A 25,571-nucleotide genomic window follows, 5' to 3' on the forward strand; every position below is an offset into this window, starting at 1 on the left:
AAATAGAGATATTGAAATAAAGGGATGCAAAATTATGGTTGAAGAGAGACAGAGATACGAAGACATTAAGGTGGAGAAAGATAGTGATAGTGACCTAAATAAGTAGAGATTGCGACAGAGAGCGAGAGAGCGAGAGAGAGAGAGAGAGAGAGAGAGATGCAGTTGGGATAAAACCAGATATAGAAATAGAGATATTGAAATAAAGAGATTCGGATTGATAGATGGAGAGACAGAGATTCAAAGAGATTCAGGCAGCGAGAGAGAGAGAGCGAGAGAGAGAGAGAGAGGGAGAGAGAGGGAGAGAGTGAGATTTATGCTCAGGAAGACAGAGACAAACAAATAGAGGTTAATATATTAGAGACAGAGATTCATTTTAAAGACAGGGGGCATAGAGAGAGATAGCGAGTTAAAAATTGATGGATAGGTGAAAGACAGAGATACAGAGAAAAAGGGAGAGAAAGAGAGAGAGAGAGAGAGGGAGAGAGAGAGAAAGTGACAAACATAAATTGATAGATGGGTAGAGACAGACATAGATTGATAGATAGAAAAATACTGAGACATAGTAATGCAGATTTTGCAGTCAGATAAAGCTGGAAACAAAGTAAGATAGATTTTAATGCCAGATAAATATATAAAAAACAGTGAAGTACATTTTAGAGCCAGATAAATACAGAGACAAAATAAGACAAATTTTGGAGCCAGGAAAATAAATAAACAGAATAAAACATATTTTAGAGTCAAATAAATACAGGGAGGCAGAGTGAGAGAAAGAGAGACAGAGTGGGACAGATTTTGGGGCCAGGTAATGACAGACATAGAGTGAGACTGATTTTGGAGCGAGATAAAGACAGCCACACAGAGTCAGTCCGATTTTGGAGCAAGATAAATAAGGGGACTAAAGAAGACAAATTCTCAAGTCAGAAAAATAAATAAACAGAGTAAAATAGATTTTACAGTCAGATAAATACAGAGAGACAAATTGAGCCAGATTTCAGAGTCGAATAATTAAATAAGTACAGAGAAAGATTGAGAGAAATTTTGCAACTAAATAAATACAAAGCCACGATAAAACAAGTTTTCGAGCTAGATAAATAAAGATAACAAGAATAACATAAATCTTGCATTCAGAAATCTAAATAGAGACAAAAAAAAGACAGATTTTGTAGTCAATTAAAGTCAGACACACAATAAGACAAATTTCAAACATCCAAGCTACACAATTAATTAAACAAAACAAACATTATTTATCACCACCATCCACACAATCATAAATAATATAACCTCCACCAATAATATACACAAAAGCAACAAATCCCACCACATTATTATTATAATAAATAAATAATGTTTATTAACCAAAACAACAAAGCCAGACAATTTAAAACAAAACCAAAGAAATACATTACCTGACATATACACACACCCAATCAAAACCAGAGAGAGAGAGAGAGAGAGAGAGAGAGAGAGAGAGAGAAACACGCACACACATCGTCCCAAAGGAAAAGACAGAAAACCACAATTCAGAGCGAGCGAGCCACCACCGAATCTAGACAGAGAGAAGTACCGCCGAAGTCGGAAAAAAGGGTTGCAAGTAGAAGAAGACCGTGTGTGCAGCCGAAGAAAACGTTCCGAAGAAGGAAGGAAAGTAGAAAGAGAGGGAGAGAGAGAGAGAGAGAGAGAGAGAGAGAGAGAAGTATTCAGTCGGAGGGTAAGAGAGTAAGAGAGTATAAGAGAGCGTGGTATATACCGAAGAAAACGGGTGGTCGTTCGGTCGTACGTGAAGGGTCGGCGTTAGGCAGTTGGAACCTGGAATAGTGAAGAAAAGGATAGATCTCTCCCCCCTCCCACCCTCTCTCTATTTCTCTCCTTCATTCGAAAGAGCGAGCGAGCGAGAGAGAAAGAGAGAACGCAGAGAGAACTGAGCGCGCAAGCGAGCGAGCGAGAGAAAAAGAAATGAAGCATGGTAGGGTAGAGAGCAGTAAGGGCGAAAGGATGACGAAGAGTAGGGAGGAGCGACGAGGGTAGAGACCGAGCGAGAGAGAGAGAGAGAGAGAGAGAGAGACCGAGTGAAAGAGAAAGAGACCGCTAGGGAAAGAGCGAGCGATAAAAAGGGAGAGAGAGAGGGTCAGACCGGGGGTTGGTGCCTAGGGTCGCGCGAGAAGAGACGGAAGAGTGGGGGGGAGTGATTCCCTAGTAGAAACCAGTCGAGTCCCGGCCTCAGGTCGCGACGGGTATTCAGTTCCGAGGCGAGAGCCGAGCCGTGCGGTTCTCCTGCATGCTTCTCTCCGCGTCTCGCCGTATCACGCTCCCGCGGTGGACCGGTTCGCGATCAGTGCGGTTTCGACGAGTGTGTCGCGCCTTGTACCCACCGAGCACTTCACCCTCTCGGTAATTCTCACCACCATCCCCCCCCGATTTAGGATCACGGATCGACGGCGTGTACAATCGCGTGTGACGAGAAAACCCAGTGACACCGTCGCGAGAATTTCCCGGCCACGAGAGTGCGGTAAACAAACCGATTGATCCTCGCGACGAAGTGCATCCCCGTGAATTTTCGCGTCTAAGCAAGAGGGACTCGCCTTTTGGCTCCTAGTGAGTGACAGTGACGGTTATTGTGCTAACTAGTGATCTCTACGCGTCGCAGATCATTTTCCTGCGGAAGATCCTCTTCTAGCAGCAGAAGATTCTCTTCCTGCGGTAGCTCTACTAGCAGAAGATCCTCTACGCGTCGCAGCTCCTTGGTTCAGTAGCTCCTTGGTTCAGCAGGTCCTAGCTTAGGGGATCCTAGCTTCAGCAGGTCTTTACTCAGAGGATCCTAGCTTCAGGAGCTCCTTGCTCTAGCAGCTTCTTGCTTCAGAAGATCCTTGCTCCTGCAGCTCCTCTTCTGGCAGCAGGTCCTTGCTTCAGAAGCAGCTCTTTGCTCCAGCAGCTCCTAGCTCCAGCATCTCCCTGCCCAGAGGATCGAAAATCGGCGGAGATCTCGGGCCGGCGACAACCACCCAGTCTACTCCGGTGAGTTTTTTCTCATCCCTTTCTCTACAACAACCCCTGTCGCGTATCTTTGTCACGCGTATCTCCGTCTGTCTCGCCTATCTCGCGAATCCTCTTTGATCGGCCTGCTCTCCACTGTACGTCCAACGTGAATGACGTCCCCGGCCAGTTAGTCGGGACATCACGATCCGGTTGGAGGATAGGCAGATCCTTTCAAGGGAACACCACGACGATTCAACCGTTCGACGTCAACGGACGTTCGTGTCCTCTCTTCGTTCGGTTGTGTAGCTTCGATCACTATCTGTGGGGGGCCAAAGGATCGCGCGCCAAAATCGTCGCGAGACCTGGCGACCGGTCGCTTCTTCTTATCGCGGGGGGAATCTAAGTTCAAAGGAACGCGATCGCGTAACTACTTTTCCGGCTGTGCGAGACTTTGACTATCGTTTGAGTATTGGTGGATGTCATGGATTGTGACGAGATGGTTAGCGATACTTGGCGATGCAAGATGATCGCTTGTCTTTTGTGAATTGTATAAATGCTGTTGTAGTATGAGTGTTTTGAACTTGGGAGGGATTTTTAATTATTTTAAGGATTTTTGTTGATTATAGTGTTCTTGATGTTGAAGCTAGTGATCTCTAAATTACTTGTCATAGTGATCTGTTTATTAATCCTGGCGATCGTCTGCTAATTTAGCCTAGAAATAACCTAATAATTAATCTCGGTAATGAACCAGGTTTTTCTTTATTTTAAGGATTTTTGCGGATGATAGTGATTTAGATATTAAAGCTAGTGATCATCTAGTCACTCGTCACAGTGATCCGGCGCTATTAATCATAGCAATCATCTGCCAATTTAGGCTAGTGACCATCTGATAATTTATCCTAGTGAACATCTAATAATTATCTGACTAATAATCGAGATTTGTATTTATTTTAATAGTGATCAATAATCATAGTAACCATAGTGATCTCGATATTGAATCTAGTGGTCTCTAAAGTACTCGTCGCAGTGATCTATTAATTAATGGCTGGTATACCAATTAAGTGGGTAGTATTCCAATTAAGTGTATAATAGTCGATTTAAATGGCTAGTATTCAAATCGAGTAATTAATACTCAAATTGACTGACATAGTACTTGAGCCAAGTATTCCATACTTAAATCGAGTTCCTTGTATTACAATTGCATATCTAGCATTCGAATTAAGTTTCTACTATTCGAATCAAGTTTCTATAATTCGAATCAAGTTTCTATAATTCGAATCAAGTTTCTATAATTCGAATCAAGTTTCTATCATTCGAATCAAGTTTCTACTATTCGAATCAAGTCTCTAGTATTCGAATAAAGTTTCTAGTATTCCAACCAAGTTTCTAATATTCGAATCAAGTACACCAAATATCCGAATTGAGTACACCTCGTGCTTGAACCGACTATCTGTTATTTGAATCCAATTCCTAGCATTCTAATTGAATTCCTAATGTGCAGATTTAACTCATCTACTATTCGAACTCAGTACACCTGGTACTTGAACTACTTGAAGCTACCATTCGAATCGAGTTTCTAGCATTCGAATGAAACACACCTATTATACCAACTGACTATCTACTCTTCCAATAAAGAGCTTAGTAATCAAACGCAACTAGTGTTAATATACGAACTCGAACCCACTTATCACATCATCGAATCATCGAACCATCAAATCATCGAATCTTCGAATCAATCACTATACAATAATCTACAAACAAACAAAGCCTAAGAAATTCTCTATTAACAAATACGCATATTTCAACCGCGATACGAGCAAAATAAATAAGTAACAGGCTACGCAATATAACGTCAAGAACTTTACACCCTGTGCCAGAGTTTAAAATTCCCCGTCAAAAAAATTCCCTATTCACGAGCGTGTGCATGCTTAATCTCTCCGCGCGCGCACCGCTTTTTCAACTGCGTACGCAATCACTATCGTCTAGGAATCCCTTTCGTAGAATGCGCCGCCCAATATTCCAGCGGGTTTTTTGCAATTCGGATTTTCACAATCAAAGCCGCGCGTGGACGGCGACGACGCGAGCGGCGAACCCTGAGAAAAAAAGCTGTGGGCCCCGCAGTTATGTTTGTCTTGATACACCGTAGAAATCCGTGAACTGCGACCCGGACGAACAATTCTCGCAGTTCCGCGGCCGAATTTTCAGAACCGAGGTGCCGCGAACTTTGCGTCGTTTCGCGCCCGCTTTTCTCTCTCTCTCTCTCTCTCTCTCTCTCGATTCTCTCTTTCTCTCTCTGTTGTTCCGTTGCTGCCTCTACGGTGTCTCCTCGACCGAGGGACCGTTTTTCGCTTTTTCTCCACGGTTCCGTGCCGCGGGTAAACATTTCCCCCTGCGAAACGGTGAACGCGCAGGTTCGATTTTCACCTCTGCGAATGTCGCCGAGGTGCATCCATCCATCCGAGGAAAGTGTATGAATCATTTGAAAGAAAAACAGAGGGTGGCAAGACAGAAAGAGAGAGAGGGAGCGCGACCTACTGACTCACTACGGTTTGCTCGACCGTGCGGCTTCGCGGGTGATTCAGATTGCCTTTTCCGACGGAACTTTGATATTGTGTCACCTGGGCACTGAGGAGTATATTTCCAGGTGCTGGGGAGTGTATTTGGGTGCTGGGAGGCATTATGTGAGTCATGGAAAATTTATTTGAGTTGTGGAAAATTTATTTCAGATGTGGAAAATTTATTTGAGTCTTGAAAAATATATCTGAGTACTGGAAAATATCATGTGAGTCATCGACAATTTATTTGAGTAGTGGAAAATATAATGTGAGTGCTGGAAAAATATTTCTGGGTACTGGAAAATATATTTCGGCAGTAAAAAATATCCTATGAGTTCTGGAAAATATATTTGAGTACTGGGAAATATATTCGAGTGTTGGAAAATACATATTCGAGTGCTGGAAACTATATTTCAGTGCTGGAAAATATTATTCTCGTTAGAAATATTTGACACTGCTATCATATTATTATAAACATACTAAATTCGACCAAATATCTAAAAATTATTATAGAACGTTGCTGTCTAAATTACCTAATCTTCTTTGCATGCATCGTTTTGCTTCATTTATTTTTCCATTGTATTATCAGAGTGGTTTCACAGGAAGGAAGGATTTCGTTTCAACTTTTACCGTTTATTTTCTAGTTTAAAGCTGTTCCATTTGGATTTCCATTACAGGAATTCGATAGAAAAAGTTGAGCCGGTGATTTTCCCGTACGAATCATCCGAAAAGAGTGACTTTTAAGCGTTTTATAAAGTTTTTAGCGATTTCCATCAGACTTCGACTATTCTCCCTGTATTGTACTTCTACTTATTTTCGTTTTTCTTGCGATTGAAGGTGGTTGGCTCGATTCACTTTGTAGGTATCTCTGTATTTTAACTTTTTCTAGAAGATTATTGAGGTTTCGAGAGAAAATAATTTTGTTTAAAAATTTTATCTTTAGTTTTATCACTTATTTTCGATATTTTAGCGATTATTTCTGTTTCGAGATTTTTTACTTGGATTTCTCTTATACGATTCGAGAGAAAATACTAAGCCAGTTATTTTAACGTTCGAATTGTCCAAAAAGAGTGATTTTTAAGCATTTGCCAGCGTTTTTAGTGATTTCCCTTTGACTTCGACTATTCGCCCTTTATGATATTTGTACTTATTTTCATTTCTTTTGCGTTTTAAGGTATTTCACTCGATCCACATTGTAGATATATCTATATTTTAAGTTATTCTACAAGATTATTAAGGTTTCGTGCAAAAATAGTTTTATTTAAAATTTTTATCTTAACTTTTTCCACTTATTTTCGCTATTTTAGCAATTATTTCTGTTTCAAGAAATTTTTCTTGGATTTCTGTTTCATAGTTCGATAGAAAATACTAAGTCAGTTGTTTCAACGTTCGAATCACCAAAAACGAGCGATTTTTCAGCGTTTCACAGAATTTTTAGCGCTCCCCACCATTGCCCTCGCCAAATTCCAACGCACTTGTTTCTCCATACTACACCATAACCCTTCGAGATATCGGCACCTCTCTTCCTCCAAAAAAGAAACAACCAAAAATATCGCCGCGGCTAACGTCCCGAATACATAATGCATCGTTATCATTTGAATACGTAACGCCCAAAAGCGTATGGCAATCGCATGAATATTCGGTAGTGCATCGAGATGTTATTATAACGCGGAAGGCCCTTCGAACATATTCGGTCGAAAGTTGAATCGATGGTTACGGGATCCTGTGGCTCGGCCCAGAGGGAAGCCTTAATTGTGCCTGACCCCCCCCCCCCCCCCCCCCCCCCTCCCCCCTCTCTCTCTCTCTCTCTCTCTCTCCCTTTTCTGACCGCCCTCCTATTAAGAATCGCTGCAGGACGCTGCACATCCTGCGTAACCGTGCCCACGTATGCGCGGTCCGGTTAACATCGGACGCGGACGAGTGACCCAATTTCTACGTGACCGGTCAAACGGTTCTTATACGAACCGGCCGAAGTATAATGTGGCCGGCGTGTCCGGGCGCGCGCGCGAGAACCTGAGAGAGGATTTAAGAGCATTGTCGTGTCGCGCGGCTCGGGGAACAGAGGTGGAAAATAAGAAAAGTTTCAATGAAACTCCTTCGCAGTCGTCGCGGAAAAGGGGCTGAGTCTTCGCGGCTCCTCTTACACCCCCTCTCTCTAGCTTTTATTTTTTATCTCAATTTCTCTAGGTGTCAGATAGTGCATAATAATATTTTTGTTAACGATAATAGGGGTAAGTAAATACGAAAAGAAAAATGGAATATTAAAATAGAGAAATTAAAGTGGAAAAGAAAATATAATAGAAAAATAGGAAATAAATGTAGGAAGGAAAAATGGTATAATAAAAGTAAGGGATAGAAATATAGAAAAATTAAAATAGAGAAATAAAAGTAAGGAAAGAATGTAGGAACATTAAATTGGAAAATAAAAGTAAGGAAATAAAATAGAAAAATAAAAATAGGGAATAGAAAAATGGAGAAATGAAAGTAGAAAAATAAAATAGAGAAATAAAAGTAAGGGATAGAAAAATAGTAAAAATGAAAATCGAAAAATAAAAGTAGGAAAATAAAAATCGAAAAGTAAAAGTAGGAAAATAAAAATCGAAAAATGAAAGTAGGAAAATAAAAATTGAAAAATAAAAGTAGGAAAATAAAAATCGAAAAATAAAAATCGAAAAAGGAAATAGGAAAATGAAAATAAAAGAATTAAATACAGAAAGAAAAATACGAAAAGGAAAATTTTACCATTTTAATCCAATAAAAAATAATATAAATATCAAAGCAGTGATTTAAAAATCGAAAACGACGGGTAAAAGGGTAGAAAAATGCAATGCGCATGCCTCGTTAAATATAAAGTTAATTACGCCTGATAGTAGACAAAAGACGGTGCCCCATACCAACCGTACTATACTATATCTGTCTCTCTGACTCCTTCGTCGGAGTCCGGTGATACAAGGGACGTCTGTAAATCCCATGAAAAACCGTCTTTCCGTGCGTATCTCCCGGCCGAAGACGGAGCCATGGTCGCGATAAAAAATATAGCGCGGAAATGACGAGAAATAAAAGGCCGACTAAGGTTCGTTTTTATACCGGTAATCTTGATAGCCGCGTGATACATCGCCGTCGCTGCTTCGGAGACCGAAGGGTACGTATTGCTTTACGAGGGAAATGACATTTTTATTCCTCGCCGCGCCGGCTCGACAGCCGTCGAAATCATTGATAGGTGGAGGAAGGGAAATTTCGTTGAATTTGGACGACGTGGAAAAATTAGAGCAATCTTAATGTTAATTAGGTTAGGGATGATTTTCTTGTTAGTGTATTTTATATGAAAATTTCATTGAATTGGTAAAATGACTTTGAATTAATAAAGTACCAACGAAATTAATAATATACCATTAAATTAATAAAATATCATTAAATTAAAAATATACCCTTGAATTAGCAAAACACCATTTAATTAATAAAATACCATTGCATTAATAAAATAACATCGAATTAATAAGATACCATCGAATTATTAAAATACCATTAAATTTAAAAAAATACCCTTGAATTAACAAAATACCATTCAATTAAAAAAATACCCTTCAATTCACAAAATATTATTAAATTAAAAAAATACCCATGAATTAATAAAATACTACTAAATTAAAAAAAATACCCTTCAATTAACAAAATACCATTGCATTAATAAAATAACATTTCATTAACAAAATCCCATCGAATTAATAAAATACCACTTAATTAATAAACCACCATTGCATTAATAAAACACCATTTCATTAATAAAATACCGTCGAATAAATAAAATTACTAAGGGAAACAAGCTGTGACGAAGGGACCGGACACGCGGCCCGCTTTAGGCCCGATACCCCGGTCATGCCAATAATTAACGAGCTGTGGCAACGCGACGGCTATTAACGTATCAACGACTCGGCCGAAACAATTAATCGTCGCGATTGTGTCCTCGGACGAATTAATTATGGCATCGCGTGGCGGGGGCGTAAATTGGGTCGGGCCGGGCCGTAGGAACTTGATCTCGCGTTTTCGTCGGAAAATTCGGCCGAACACACAGGGGGGCTGTGTTACAAATGGCCGGGTAGCTCGAGGAGATGCAACCGGCCTCCCTCCTCCTCCCCACTCCCCCTAGAAAGTCCGTCATAAATCAGTCGGAACGGGTTACCTGCCCCTCCACAGCACCCCCCTCGTACCTAGAACAGACACACGGCGCTATGAAAATCGCCGAAGACTGACCAAAAACGTGAAAATTAATTTTCCTTTGGATTTGCCTTTTTTGCATGTATGTTGTTAAATTTTTATGAGGCACGTTGTTAAATTGGACAATGTCGGATATGTCGTGGATGATATTTTATGGAGTGGATGACGTTGTCAAGGTTTATGGGGGACAATATTGGTGTTGTTTGTAGTTGATGGTATTGTCAGAATTTATGGTTGATAATATTGTTAAAATTTATGGTTGATAATATTGTTGCAATTTACAGTTGATAATATTATTAGAGGTTATAATTGATGGGGTTGTCAGAATTTATAGTAGGCGATATTGTCAGAATTTTTTAGAATATAGGATAGACAGTGTTGTATAATATATAGTAAATAGTATTTTATAATACAAATAATACAATATTCTATAATATAGAATAAACAATATTGTAGAATTTATAGTAGACAATATTTTACAATATAGAATAGACAATATGGTACAATTCATAGCAGACAATATTTTACAATATACAGTAGACGATATTGTGAAAGATACAGTAGACAATGCTACATAATATACAGCGATAAAAATTTCTTGCAGTATAGACAACGCAATATTTTAAAATAAAGAAGAGAAATTATTATACAATATACATCAGACAATTTAATATACTATATAGTATTCAATATTTTATAATATAGACACCACAGTATACTGCAATATAAGATAGACAATAGTGTAGAATATAGGATAGACAATATTCTATAATATACAGTAATTAATATTTTATAATATAGACAAAATAATATTCTGTAACATAAAATAGAAAATATGGTACAATACACAGAAAACAATATTTTAAAATATAGACTAAGCAATATTAAATAATATACAGTAATTACTATTTTATAATATAGACAGTATAATATTCTGCAGTATGAAATAGACAGTATTGTGCGATACACAGTAGACAATATTTTAAAGTACAGGATAGACAATTTCATATAACATAACCTTGACAGCGTGATACAATATACACTAATCGATATTATAGGAAATAGAAATCTCAATATCTTGCAATATAAAATAGACAGTATTATACTATATATATTAGAAAATACCTTAAACTACAGAATAGACAATTTCATATAACATACAGTAGTCAATACAATATACTAAAACCAATGCAATATACTATGATCAATACAATATACTATAATCAATACAATATACTATAACCAATAAAATATACTATAATCAACATCATATAACACAGCCAACACAACATTCTCCAATACAAAATAGACATAACCCTACAAATTACCTCACTCAGTCGATCAATAAACACAAAAACATTTATCAAACGCGAAACAAGAAAAATTCAATTTTGACCACGGAGTACGTTGTTACCAACTTTCGCCGGGTGTCGCGTCATCTCGTATCCCGTATACGTGACGGCGGGACGAGAATCGCGAAAGTTAGCGAAACATTTGCGTCCTACATCACGTTACGTCACACGCTTAAGCTGCGAGAAGAGGGGGAAGGCTCGCGACGAAAAAGAAATGGTCCTCTCACGTGACACAGCAGCTTCTCTTTTGTGCCCGGCGCCCGTGTGTTTCGATACAGCACGAGATCCAGTCGTGTTAGAGCAAGCATACTCAGACGGGCGCGAGCATGGTTGCCGTTACTCGCATGACATCGGCAACAACGACACCGGGAGGCGACGGCAGTTGCGAAAGTTTCCGGCGCGCCGAATTTCCATAAGTTGAGGGATGGCTTCTTCCTTACACTTCTTCGCAAAGTGAGAAAAGATTGTCGCGAGCCGACCGGTCGGATACCCGAAGATGGTGGGCAGGATACGCGGCGGGCAATGTACTGTCCGTCGCACGGAAGACGGCGCGATTTCGATCGGGGGGTGTGTGCAGTTCTCTGTGATCTTTCGAAATCCTTTTCTACTGGTAAGAGAGAACAATAGTTTAAAGACTGAATAAAAGTGCCATTCTTTAAAATATTGATGTCAATTTTTTACGGTATCCTTGAGGAATATTTAATAGAATTATTTATAATTATATTTTTATAATTATTTAATAGAGTTACGAAGTATTTATTTGCAAATAAATTAGTATTTATCGTTACGTAATTATTTAATAATAAACCATAGAGATCCGTCAGATTTGCGATGTTAGTTACAATTTTACAATATTCATATCATATCATTTCATTTCATTATTACTCTTTAAAACAGATTTAATATATTTTATTATATTTTTACGATTTCATGCAAAGTACGGACTTCTTTACATTATTATTTTATTAATACGAATTTTAATCAAACATGGATATAAAACTACCATGCCTTTAGAATTTTATTTAATTCATGTGAACTTTAAAATTTTTTTTAAATAGTATTGGAAATATAGAATAGATAGTATTGCACATTATACGATGCACAATGCTGCACAGCGTGTAATAAACAATCTTGCACAATATAGAATAGACAATATTGCTCAGTATAAGACAAACAATATTGCACAATATACAGCATACTATATTGCACAGTACACAATAGATATAATATTGCATTGCAGTAAAGAATATTTTATAATATAATATAGTTAATAGAATAGAATAAGTGATACTCAATGTTGTACAATTTGGAATATGCAATATTGTAGAATATACAGATGACAATATTGCATAATATAGACTCTGTAATATAGTAGAACATATACTAGACAATGTTTTATAATATATAGTAGATAATATTGTATAACATGCAACGGTGGACAATATGGTACAATAAATATCAGTGAACAATATTGTAGAATATACAGTAGAGACAATGTTAGGTAATGTACTGTAGTTAATATTATACAATATATAATATTAAATTTACATCTTATGATATGGAATATACAGTATAGCATATGGACTGTAGGATATCGGATATGGAATATAGGAAGTAGGATATAGGATATAGGATATGGGTTACAGAATACAGAATATAGAAAATAAAATATAAAATGTAAGATATAGAATACATGTAGAATGTAGGGTATAAAATATAGAATATAAAATGTAGAATATAGAATATAGAACATAAAATATAGGGTATAGGATATAAAATATAGGGTATAAGATATAGAATGTAGGATATAAAATACAGAATATAGAAGGTAGAATATAAAATGGAGGATATGGAATATAAGATATAGGATATAAAATACAGAATTTAGATTATAGAATATAAAATATAGGATATGGGATACAGAATGAAGAACATAGAATATACAATATGGAATATAAAATATACAATATACAGTAAAAGTATTACAAAACGTACAGTAGACAATATTATACAATAAATTCTAGATAATATTATACAATAAATTCTAGATAATATTATACAATAAATTCTAGACAAAATAATATACCATAAACCCCAGAAAATATTATAAAATATAAAATAAACAAATGTAACGCACTAAGTGCTAGACAAACAATAGCCCAGACAATGAAATAGTGAAGATCGTCGGCCGCAGTGAGGGGGTACGGGCCACTTAATGGTATCAGACACTTAAACGATAGAATAGGCGAGCAAAGTTTACTTCGGATTAGGATAATTGGGGAAGAACGGGGGGGTGTCTGTCGCGCGACGACGAGCTGTCGATTGCAGGCCGTCGGACCAGAGATTTCGCTTGTTGGAATTAGCGTGCTCCAACGACTGATTATATTAGCGCACGTGTTAATCAGTCCGCCGCGGTCCCCGTTCTCTCTCTCTCTCTCTCTCTCTCTCTCTCTGTGTGTGTGTGTGTGCGTGTTGCTTTGCATTCTGACCGTCGTCGTCATCACCGTCGCCCCGCGTGGAAAATCAACGTCTCCTCGCGCGTGCGCGATAGGTGTGGTGGCGCGCGTAGGAAAACGAAGAGGACGAAGAGAGTATCCTGTTGAACGAACGCAATTGAATTGTGCTAATACTCGAAGCCGACAGGCGTACTTGGCACGCAACGCCGGGGCTATGGTAATACGGTGAACGCCGTAAACGGCCTGCGAACGGAAACACGGATAAAACGCCTGATTTGATACGGTGTGAACTAGCTATGGGGAATGGGGCGCGGAGGAATCAGAGAACGAAAGAAATAAATTAATTACTTAATTATAGATTAAATAAAATTATTATTTTTAGTCGATTTTTGACTCTACTTGCATATACTGTTCTTTCATTTTGTAAATAAATATTTTGTTCGTGAGGATGGCTTCCTAAAATGGTGAAAAAAATCTGAGATAATTTAGATAGTGAACTGTATATTTCAGAATTTTTTCATATTTTTTAGTTGCAAATTAAGCGAAATGGAGAAATGATAAGGGGATGAGTAAATTGCTGATTTCTTGGAAGTGGTAAATGTTGCTATTGTATTTTAATTCTGTCGAAGGATGGCAATGTTTTTTTAATGTAAATATATTTTTTGATTGTTTAAGAGATGTTTCTTGATTGTTTAAAAAATGTTTTTTAATCACTTTAAAAATATTTCTTCGTTACTTCAATGTCTGTTTAATGTAAACATATTTTTTGACAATTTTTAAAATATTTCTTGATCCACTAAAAAATGTTTATCGACGTCTGATAAATAATTTAACTAAGAACGTATATTTAAAGTCTTACATCAGCATATCGAGTATTGTGAGTAGTAGTTGTTAACCGTGTCGTGTGTATGTATCCACGTGTATCTAGCCATGTGTATGTGTGTTCCAACGAGAGAGGGAAGCGCGCCAAAGAATTAACATATGTTGCGCTCGCGGCGGGACACCCCGTCTCTCCGAATTCGATTCTGAATGGGTTTCACCTCGGATCATCTGTAGCCAGATGAAATATCATTCTCCCAGACAATTCCTCTCACAATGATACTCTTTTTATGGCACTCGATGCTAAGCTCCATTAATTATGCGGGCATGCCGGCGGCTTTGTGCCGAACGGACGCCATATTTCACTATACTCGTCCCATAATCTCTTAGGGAATTTTTTTTCGTATAACTATCGATGTGACGTTATGACAGGTTAGGCTATCGATATGCCAAAATAATTTCCAAGGTGGTGGATTTTTAATTGATTCGAAATTATCGAGACACCCGGTACATATTTAAACAGATAAGTCTGAAATTATTTCTTACCACTTGACACTTATAACAATAGTATTTAAATTATTTACAAAAAAGAAAAAAGACCGATTTTAATAAAACGCTTTCATCGTCGAATAATCATTCGGTTAAATAAATTGTCGCGTTGAATAAATTGTCAAAACGTGTCGAGCATCGCCCGGGTGTTATCGATTAACCCGTCGCCCGATTCCTCGCCGGCTATTCAATTGCTCGACGATGTAATATAAAAGGCATTGTTCTATTGGTCACTGTCCCGCGCGCCGTACAAACTATAAAATGACGCGATAAATATTTATAACCGTGGCTATCAAGGTATCACTATTTATAACCCCGAATATCAGTTTAATAATCGGATCTCGCGCGCGACTTTTATCCGGCGTTTTACGCAGCCAGTTCAGGTGTCAGGTTATGTCAGCGTGTGTCCCGATCGCGCGTTTCTCGTCACAGATTCTCTGTTCTTCGTCGTCCTGCTGCTTGCATAATGCTCGTTAATAAACTATATACGACGGCCGTATGGAGGATTAATAGAGGGGACAACGGCGTGGATCGTATAATCTGTAATCGACTTTACGGTGATTTGGTAGTTTGCCTGTCAAAGTCGTTCGACGGGACAATATATGTATACTGCGTATTAACGTTCGACTGGTTGCAGCTTCGATCGTATCTGTTTATGATTCACCTGCTGAAAAATATAGTCAACTAGCCTCCTCGATCATTTATGTAATGTTGTGTTTGAGGACATAATGAGAGGTTAGCTTTTTAACGATGCGACGGGAGAGCATACAAGTTTGTGTATAGTACAGTATATAATGTATTGCAGTATACATATTATATAGTACAGTAGTTTGTGTATAGTACAGTATATAATGTATTGCAGTATACATATTATATAGTACAGTAGTTTGTGTATAGTACAGTATATAATCTATTGCAGTATACATATTATATAGTACAGTAGTTTGTGTATAGTACAGTATATAATGTATTGCAGTATACATATTATATAGTACAGTAGTTTGTGTATAGTACAGTATATAATATATTGTATATATAATATATAGTGCAGTGTATAATATATTATAGTATATATATATATATTGTAATATACAGTACAGTGTATAATATATTATAGCATATATAACATATTGTACAGTGTACAATTTATTATACCATATATAATACATAGTACAGTTTGTAATATACTATAGTATATTAATAAAGAAATTATAATTAGAAATATTAATAAAAATATCATTAAAAGAAATTATTGCAACAATAATGCCAACAGAAATAATTACCAGAAATTATTTACAGAAAAGAGTAAAACGCAACGATCACAAATAAATTATTAATAGAAACTAATAGTTATATACCGTGACATAACCTTAACAAAAATGACCATCGATTACTATAACCTCAATCATCGATTTCTCAATAGAACCAAGTGGTCACGCAAGCAATTCGGAAAACATAACCTCTACATAACCTTAACAAAAATTTCCATCGATTACATTAACTTCAATCATCGATATCTCAATAATTCTACTAAGTGGTCACGCCAGCAATTCGGTAAACATAACCTCAACATAACCTTAACAAAAATCACCATCGATTACCATAACCTCAATCATCGATTGCTTAATGAAGCTGCTAAGTGGTCACGCGAGCAATTCGGAAAACCTCGACATAACCTAAGAATACTGGCCATTAGGCATCGGGTGTCGCAATAGAGAATCGAATCGTAACGATTCGGGAATATACTGAAGGCAGATATATCCATAGAGACAGACGCCCACGCCGCCTTATCGCGACTCCCCATGGCGCGTGTTAATTGCCGTTAAATTCCATCCGGGGCCGGACCCCCGGTATAATAACAGCCGGGAAGAATGCTAATGGAGAGAAAACGAAGTTGCCGTGCCAGGAGCGGATCTGTAATTTCATCATGGAAACGCCAAAGACAGGTAGAGAAAGAGAGAAAGAGAGAGAGAGAGTGGGAGAGAGGAAGGGGACACGGTAACAAAGAAGCGGAGCTATGGGGCCCAAAGGGCGCACTTACAAATTACGAGGCAGGGGTCGCGAGGGCCCACGGAACCCGGCAATTTTCGTACAGCGACGAGATTAAGCTGCTTCCCCTACATGCTCTGCCCTCGAGAACCATGATTTCGTCGCGACATAGGTGCGCATTATCCGCGGGAATGACGGGGCGGGGAGGGTCGCGACGACTTTGACTTGCTAATTTCAGAACAAGTCCCTGTAGTCGGCTCGTGTTTTCGGTTTCTGCGATCAATTATGACAGACCGTTCTATAATCCCCTCTCTCACTCTTTCCGGAGTCCCAGGATTGCTGTCATACCTAAACGTTTATCCGAGGCGATGATGACATTCCTGAGACTAAGAGAAGCAACTTTCTCCTTTGCTAAAATATTCTACGACGCTTCGTTCGCGAGATATTGATCAAAAACCGAGCGCCAATTAGACAGAGTCAAGCGGCGTCGTGGTGGCAAGGAGGAGAGCGTCGTTCGCGCACCGGTTGGCCCTCCCGCCACAGTCACGCCCTCGCGACCACAGCGCCGCTGCTCGCACATTAGTCAACGTTTTTCGTTAATATCTCGTGAACGGAGCGTCGTAGAAAAATTTTGTAAAGAGCAAAGTTGCTTGAAATTGTCCAAGGAATCTCCTCCAACAGTCTGTGACATTAATTTTCAAACACTCTACAATTTACACTGCCTGCAACTTCGAGTTCTACTCGAGGCAGAGAAGGAAACATTTTTACTCGTGAATAAACGTTCGCTCGCGCAATCGTCATTTCTCGTCGTCAAGTGCGTTTCGAAACGAACGAGAATTGTTGTCCCTTGCGCCGGAATCGTCGTCGATTTTCTATTTGTCCCGGAAGGAGGCGAGCAATAAAAACTAACGACACATCAGACACAGAAGCGGCGGCACGCTAACAACGCGTCGGTAGTGGCGTCGTTTCCTGTTAAGGGGCGCAATCACAACGTTCATCAAAGGTAACGAGCCAATACCGCGGCCGTTGTCCTCCTTTTTTTTTCCGTCGGCCGTTTTCGTCCACTTGTCCGACCGAAAAAATGGGGGTGTTACACGGGAACGGTCCCCGGAGGAGGGAGATCGATAGCGCCCTCGCGTTGCGATATACCAATATTCAATTAATCATTTTAGTCCGTGCCGTGAGGTTTCGCCGGGCGCGCGACAAAAGCGCGAATCGATGGACACCGACGAAGCGTGACGGAAACCGGCCAGACAATACGTTTCCCACCGATGAAATTTTCTCCGAGCCAAAGCTATCAACCTACCCTTTTTTCCTCTCGTCACCCCGGCGGCCGGGCAATTTCGAATTAGCCGGTTAGAGGGCGACGACAATTTTCGACGCATTACTGTCGTTATTAATTATTAGAAATAATTTTCTGTTATTCAAAATAGTGCAGGGATTTATATAGGTGTAAGTTAGGCAGAAATTGCAAAATTTTTCATCGAATATAATTTATTTTGAAAATTGAAAAAGTTATTAAATAAAGTTATTCTTTGGGCGATTTAGAGCAACTTTTTCCTTTGCGAAAATCTTCAACGAAGCTTCCTTCACGAGTTATCAACGAAGTACGTTGTCCAATCAGCGCGCCAGTGGTATTAGCACTCCGCCCACGCGGCTGGGAGTATGACGCGTGGGCGGGGCATCATATTTTCTCTAATAACTCTTGAACGGAGCGACGTAGAAAATTTTCGCAAAGGAAAAAGTTGCTCTAAATCGTCCAGGGAACATTTCACGCTACTCCGCGTCTCAAAATCGTGTCACGTATACTCAGAATTTTGAAAATCATTTACCAAAAAGACGCGAGACGACTGAGAACGCAACGAGCGAATAGACAGCGCGTCAAATTAAGCGAGAGAGCCCTCGATTTGAACAGCACACGCGGGGACGGAAATTCGCGCGAGCATTTGAGCGAGACTGCGAATGAAAAATTTCGATTTCCCTGGAGAAAAGCGCGGCGAGTTAACCCCCTGTTCGCCCGGGGATGCGTCTTCTTCGGCTCTCGCGTCATCGCGCGCGAGTGTATTTACAGATTTCTGCTCCGCCAGAAAATCTGGAACGAATCCGCGAAGCTTCGCTATTCCATTTTCGCGAAACGAGACCGGAGCCCGGGTATCTACATCCATTGAAAGCGATTCCGGTGAAAAAAAGTGGGGAGAGAGAGAGAGAGAGAGAAAACGATACACGCGCGTTCTATTCTGGAAAAGGGCCGCGTTACGAGCTGAAATTTTTCGGATAGAGAAGGAAGAAAATTTCTTTGTATAGTTCCTTGTGTACAGACTTCGTCAAAAATATAATTTTATTTTTTTCTGTATTATATATTGTTATAAAAATTATTCAATTTATATCTGTGTACGAAGGTCTACGAATCTCAGAAATATAGACTCGATTTTTAAACGAAGATAGCAATGGAAATTGATTGTTTAAAAATTGCAAAAAAATATTTAATAAACATTGGGTGATAGTATGTAGTTTTAAATTAATTTTCTTGAAAATTTTATTGTTGTATCTTTGGTGGATTTCAAGTTATAACAACGTCTCGCCGAGTATTTGAAACCGAAACACTGTGCGTTATCTGTTCCCATCCCTGCTCCTGGAGATAGCCGCCGCGGCGCCACGAAGGGCTAAAATATTAAATCGTCCGTCATTTGTACCCTTCGGTCGCGCAGATGCTCTCGCGAAGATAGCCGTCTCGCTTCTCGTTTTTCGTTCCCCTCTGTTTCCGTTCCGATTCGACAAAACCCGTTTTCCCGCGTTTTATCTCCACGTCCTGTCGCCGGGAGGGTTGCGCGCGCGCGCTCTCGGACAATTAACCGCATTTGTTACCGCGGTCGGCCAGGGATTCGAGCGATTTTTCACTTGCCAAAGCGCGACCGGTAATTTGAAAACCGACCGGTTTCGTCCGTCCACGGATTCTCCGTCGACGCCGGCTCGTTAACCGTCGGACTCTATTAAGAAAATGGAGAATTAAATTGAAGGAGCTCCGCTCGCGGGAGAGGCGACCCCTCGTTGCCGACCCAGTTCACGCGACGCGACCGGGGCTCTCTTTCTCGTTCGCGAGATTGACCCTCGTTACCGCAAATATCGAATACTCTTCTCTTGCCTTTGCTCCTCCTACTCCTCCGTCGCCTCCTCCTCCGCCACCTCCTCCTCCGCCACCTCCTCTCTGCATCGGTCCGTTATTTCATCCAGGCCCCTGTACCGAGACGAGAATTTCCCTCTTGCCCCTAATTCCGCTTGTTTCGAGAGAAATTGCTCTGCTTGAACCGGTAAGAAACTCTCTGATAACGCGAGCTTGCTTCGATTGATTTTTAAGAATTATTCTGTATCGTAAATATTTTTCTATGGTAACGTAATTTATTTTTAGGAATTTTGTATAGATTTGAGTTTTTGAAATTTCAATTGCTTTAACAATCTTGAAAAAAATCAACAATTTATTTTTTAATTATTTCTCCGTGATAACATAATTATTTTTAGTAATCCAAGCCTTAAATTTAACATCTCAGGTATTTCTCCATTATCAGGTATTTCAACAAGAGAATTATTTTTAACAATTCCCATATATACTTATATTTATTTTCAAATTTAACTGGAATTTGCCTTTTAAAAAGGAAATTCCCTATTTATTCTCATTTATCTCATTTATTTTCTCTAATTACTTCCAACAACATACATAATTATCAAAAAGGACAAAAACGCAACAATTGCTGTTAAAAAGTCACTCAACCTATACCATCGCCTAACAAGAACCATTTTCCACAACAAACCATCATTGTACCCCCATCATGGTGAACAATGATTAATATAACCCTTTACGGTCATTATTGCACCAAGCAACAAAATTCGCATTAAGAGATCGTTTTGGAGCATCACAATGGAAACTCGGCCCGGCATGTTGTTCCAGATGAAGGGTTACGGCTCTCCGGTTCGATCTCGAGGACATATTTGCATGGACGCAATCGCGGCATTCCCCATGAGTGGTGCACACACCACATACGTACTAATTCGCGGAGTCGTCGTGGTCCGACTCTCCCCCCCCCCCCTCTCTCCCTTCTCTCTTTCTCTCTCTGTCTTTCTCTCTCTTCAGGGGTCGCCGAGGCCGTCAAGAACCCGGTTGTTGTGCTCTTCAGGACGTGACTTCGAGATCGGTCGAGCGCGGGGGGTTTCCTTTCTTTCACGGGGTCGAGTGGTGTTCCACGGGCGCTCGCGCGCGCGAGAGTCGTCGCTCCGGATAAACATCGATCGGTCGCGATTCCTCTCTCTCTCTCTCTCTCTCTCTCTCTCTCTCCGCGAGCGCTGAAAACTTGCCGCGCCTTGTTTTTTCTACGGCCCGTGTCCGCCGAGGTCTGCTTAACGAGGAAACTTTCCGGTATTGCTCCTTCGTCGTCGTCCTCCCTCCCTCCTCTCCGTTAAACGGAGGAATTCCGCGACGCTGTCCGAGCATGCTTAAAGAGACGGAAAACCCGGAAAAGCACGGACTCCGGAGAAAATGCCGCGGCACGAGTTCCAGAGACTGATTCACGACCCGTTAAAATGCGCGCGGATATTCGAACCGAACGTTGCAGGCGGTGGAGACGTGGATTGCCCTCTGGGGCAGTGGCCTGGTAGCGCAGAGAGCAACTTTTGACCACGCCTACAGGAGGCATATTGTACTTATAAAGTGAGATGGACAGTTTGCTAGCACTAGATAGAGGGTTTATACTTTTTGTGAGGTGGTTTGTCAAGAAGAGCAATTTTTCTGCAGGCTGCAGGAGCTAGCTAGCTACGCCCCTAGTGTCAAAAGAGACAGTCAGTTACGCCTCCGAGTAAGGAGAGCCAGGTGGCTGTACCTTCAATTAAGAAGGACCACCTCAGTCACGCTTCCAATCAACTAGAGCATTTTCAGTCACGCCTCCAATCAACTAGAGCAATTCCAGTCACGCCCTCAAAGGACAGAGTCATTAAAACCACGCCTAGAAGTACGTAGGATCACTTGTCCATGCTCACGAAAAATTAGAGTCACTTCTTCACGCCTTAGAGTGAGTGGGAGCCAATCAACCACGCCCATAAGTTAGAAGAATCATATAACCAAGCCTCTAAGGTAAGGCAAGCAAATTAGTCACGCCCCTCAGGTCATGATTGTCACCTATCCAGTCCTCCGAGACAGGAGAACAATTTCAGCCGCTCCTACAAGTAGGTAAAGCCATCTCAGTTACGTCAGGAATCAAAGAGAGCCAGTTAGACACGCCTGTCGTCAAGAGGAGCCACTTAGCCACGCCTCTCGTCAAGCAGAGCCACTCCCACACACGTTCTCATTTCATCTAATCGACTAATTCACTCCATCCTTACCCAGCTTTTTCACTGCAATTAGCACATTGAAGGCAACTCTCGCGAGACGATTGCCTGGTTATTATCATCGTTATAAACAAATTAATAATTAAACCGCAATCGGAGAGATCCCGTTAAGCGCACGCGTAACGCACCCGGCATTTTAGGCATTACCTTTTAATTGTCTCGATCGCGTTCCTGCGCACAAATAACGCGACCATACAAATTGAAAGGAGTGTGATGGGGGAAGGGGGAAGCACGCGCGCGCGCGCGTACACGGTCAGCCGGAAAGGTGGGAGACGCGCGGACAACGGGGCAAAGTCGAGTAAATAAATTTGTCGAACTCTCGTCGCGCGCGGCGGCGGCGGCAGCTCGCTCGTTATGGAAATCATTCGAAGTATGCGGCTCAATGAGGCCGAAGGGGTTGAGAGCGGATAAACCGTGTATAACGGTCCGCGACGGGGCCGTATTCACGTGCGAGCGTGCATATAAAATCGTGTTCCTTTTTTTCCCTTCTTCTTCTTTTTTCTTTTTGTTGTTTGCTGCTGCTTTTCCCTCCACTTTGCCCTTTCCCCCTCTCTCTCCTCGATGCTTTCAGCCCAGCAAATTATCCACTTTGAAATCGTGCGATTTTAACGAACGCTTTTGCTGTCTAATGATACGCGTGTGTGAGAGAGAGAGAGAGAGAGAGAGAGAGTGAGTGAGTGGGTGAGAGAGAGAGAGAGATCCCTCGACGCTGCTGCCACAACTGGGGAATGTTTATTCGCGATGGCATTTAATGAGCGCTCCTTCCGCGACGGCGAGAATGTTATCTTAATAGAGAAACGACCGTGAATCACGTGCCAGGGATTTTTCATACCGCCGACGAGTTCGACGCGCTCTGTCCCTTCGAACCCGTTACCTCGTCCTCGCCCTTTGTTACGTCAAGGGTCGTTCAATTTATACAAGAGTTTGCTACTGGAACTGGCTTCGCTCTTCAACACTGTACCTGCCATTAAAAATGTAAGACTGTATTACCAGAATTACGAGGCGGAAATTGTTTAAACTTTTTTTTATAAATTTTTATAATTTACTGAAATTGTTAGAGGATGTTCTTGAAGTGATTTGGAATAAATTTTTCCTTTACCAAAATCTTCTACAAAGCTCCGTTTAAGAGTTATTGAAGAAAAGCAGTGACCAATGACAGAGTAAGCACAGTTGGAGCTCCGCCTCTGCTAAGTTCTACTCGCACGTCTATTGGCCGGTGTTTTTCGTGAATATCTCGTAAACGGAGCCTTGGAGAAGATTTTCGTAAAGGAAAAAGTTGTTGCAAATCGTCTAAGGAATCATTCTGTCCAAACGCTTTAAACTTTGCGATGCATTTTGCATAAAATATATGAACAGTAAAAAATTGTAAAAATAGTGGAAAAATTGGGCACTTCTATGATATCTCCTCTTTTTGGTCAGCATTGAGTCACCCCTTTTGGTTGAAAATTCTGTCGAAGGAGACATCCATTCCTAAAATTCTGATGACCTCGCCATGGACGCTTCGACCCCATAGAAATAATTGAACAGTGATGCCCCGGCAGTCAGCGATCCACGCGCTAGCGTTTTACGAATTTCGCACGTCCGTGCGGTCGAGCCACAGTAATTGGTCGCAGCTGACTAGTGCTTATGGCCGTCTCGCGCCACGGACAATTAAGAGCAAGCCGAGAGCGATAGCCTCCGCGCGGTTTCTTCGATATAAATCTTCCTTTTAATCCGAATCCGTCGCGCCCCTCTCACCGGCGACGGTCGATGAATATTACAAGCCTCGTAGAGAGGGGGGGTTCAGCCGTCGTCTAATGAGTAGATCGTGCGGCGAACCGTCAGACCAGCGTATGAAAGGGATCCCGGGTCTCTTCGCCGCGTACTTACACGCTCGTCTCCTCTCTCACGCCGCTTGTTAGCGGGTTCCGTCTCTTATCCGCCAACAGTTATTCCCGCGGACGTTCGTGCCCGGCGAATTTGACAAATGCGAGCAATTATCGGGCCAGGGGCTCGCGGCGATGAATCCGGCGCGCGCGGCACCGATGTGTTAATTAATTGAACGTCGCCCACGGCCCGGCACACCGTTCGCCGCCGATTATCTCACCGGGCACGAAAGAACACACATGACAATAAGCGACGAAATACCTCCGCAGGACGATTCATTTGTTCGACTAGGGTATTCATTATCTCTGCGACGGGTTTTGTCCGTTGAAAACGCGCCCTGACGAATTAACAGAGCTTGTGATTTTATTAAATTTGTTATTTTTAATTTGGTACTTAAAATTTGATATTTAGAATTTTATTTGTTTAAGGTATAGATTTTTTAATTGTGTAAAAGTTAAAAATATTTTAGAGAACGTTGGTATATTATTTTTAATTTATTAAAGTTGTTGAAGGGAGAATTAAATCACTGAAACTGCTTTGCATGGAGTTCTTCTCTATATGCAATTGTTATTTGAATAAATAAATTTTTTAAACTTTTCCAATATTTTTTATATAGATCCTGGATCATTGTTCTTACTATATAAGATGCTCAGAGGTGATTAGGCTAACCAGAAAAAATGTTATAATAGACGAAAGTGATAGAAGAATTGCCAAGGAAAAAGGTCTCCTGAACCTCCAATTAACTTCGAAGCGTTTCTGGCAGGCGTGCAGGTGTTCCCGGGGGCGATGGTGGCAAATTGGCAAATCGGTCTTACGGCGGAATGACGTTTTAATGAATCGTCGGACGGCTAACGACAACGAGATCCGAGGACGGAAAGATCGGTCGGACGGCGGGCGCGTTTGCTCTGTTCAGACGCGTGTGAAATCTCGGCTTGTTAGCGGAGAAACCGTTCCAAACGCACACTCGTGTCCACCGCGGATGCAGGGTTAAACGTGAAATTTAGCCGCGAACCGGCATCCCCAAACTCGGCTTGCCATCAAGAGGCGGCTCGAACGGTTCGACGCGTCTTCTGGTCGACGGGTAGAAGTCGGTCTCCGGTGCGCGACTCTCACGGCGGTGCAGCCGGTGGGAATTTATCGTTCGCCTAGGTAGGAGGATGACAATTAGCCCGAAGCACCCTTGGAACAGTGAGCGCCGTTTTAACGAGACCATGCCGTTTACGAGTCGAGTTTGGAGTCGCGGGGATTTCATGCTTCTCGAAGGAACTAATTAGATAAGGGTTGCCGCTTCGGGCGTCATTCCTTTCCTTCGACTCGAAGCCCAACCCCCTCCGACAACTTTGCCCTGCCATTCTCTCTCTCCCTCTCTCTTTCTCTCTCTCTTTGTCAAAGTCATGGCCGTGCTGGTAACTAAAAGTTATAGG

At 40.9% G+C, this 25,571-nt stretch overlaps 1 protein-coding gene across 3 annotated transcripts in view; it reads left to right on the forward strand.

Annotated features, from left to right (window-relative positions):
• The first annotated feature begins 2,253 nt into the window (after window positions 1–2,253).
• Window positions 2,254–25,571, forward strand: part of Olf413 (DBH like monooxygenase olf413) — a 266,667-nt gene continuing 243,349 nt past the window's right edge. For 2 of the 3 annotated variants that reach the window (XM_078194387.1, XM_078194388.1), the window contains exon 1: window positions 2,254–3,012. The gene's annotated coding sequence lies outside the window, so the exon portion shown is untranslated. The remainder of the gene's footprint in view (window positions 3,013–25,571) is intronic. The other variant, XM_078194385.1, reaches the window with a different exon arrangement.

This window comes from Augochlora pura, chromosome 11 (genome assembly GCF_028453695.1).
Source record: "Augochlora pura isolate Apur16 chromosome 11, APUR_v2.2.1, whole genome shotgun sequence".
NCBI lineage: Eukaryota > Metazoa > Arthropoda > Insecta > Hymenoptera > Halictidae > Augochlora > Augochlora pura.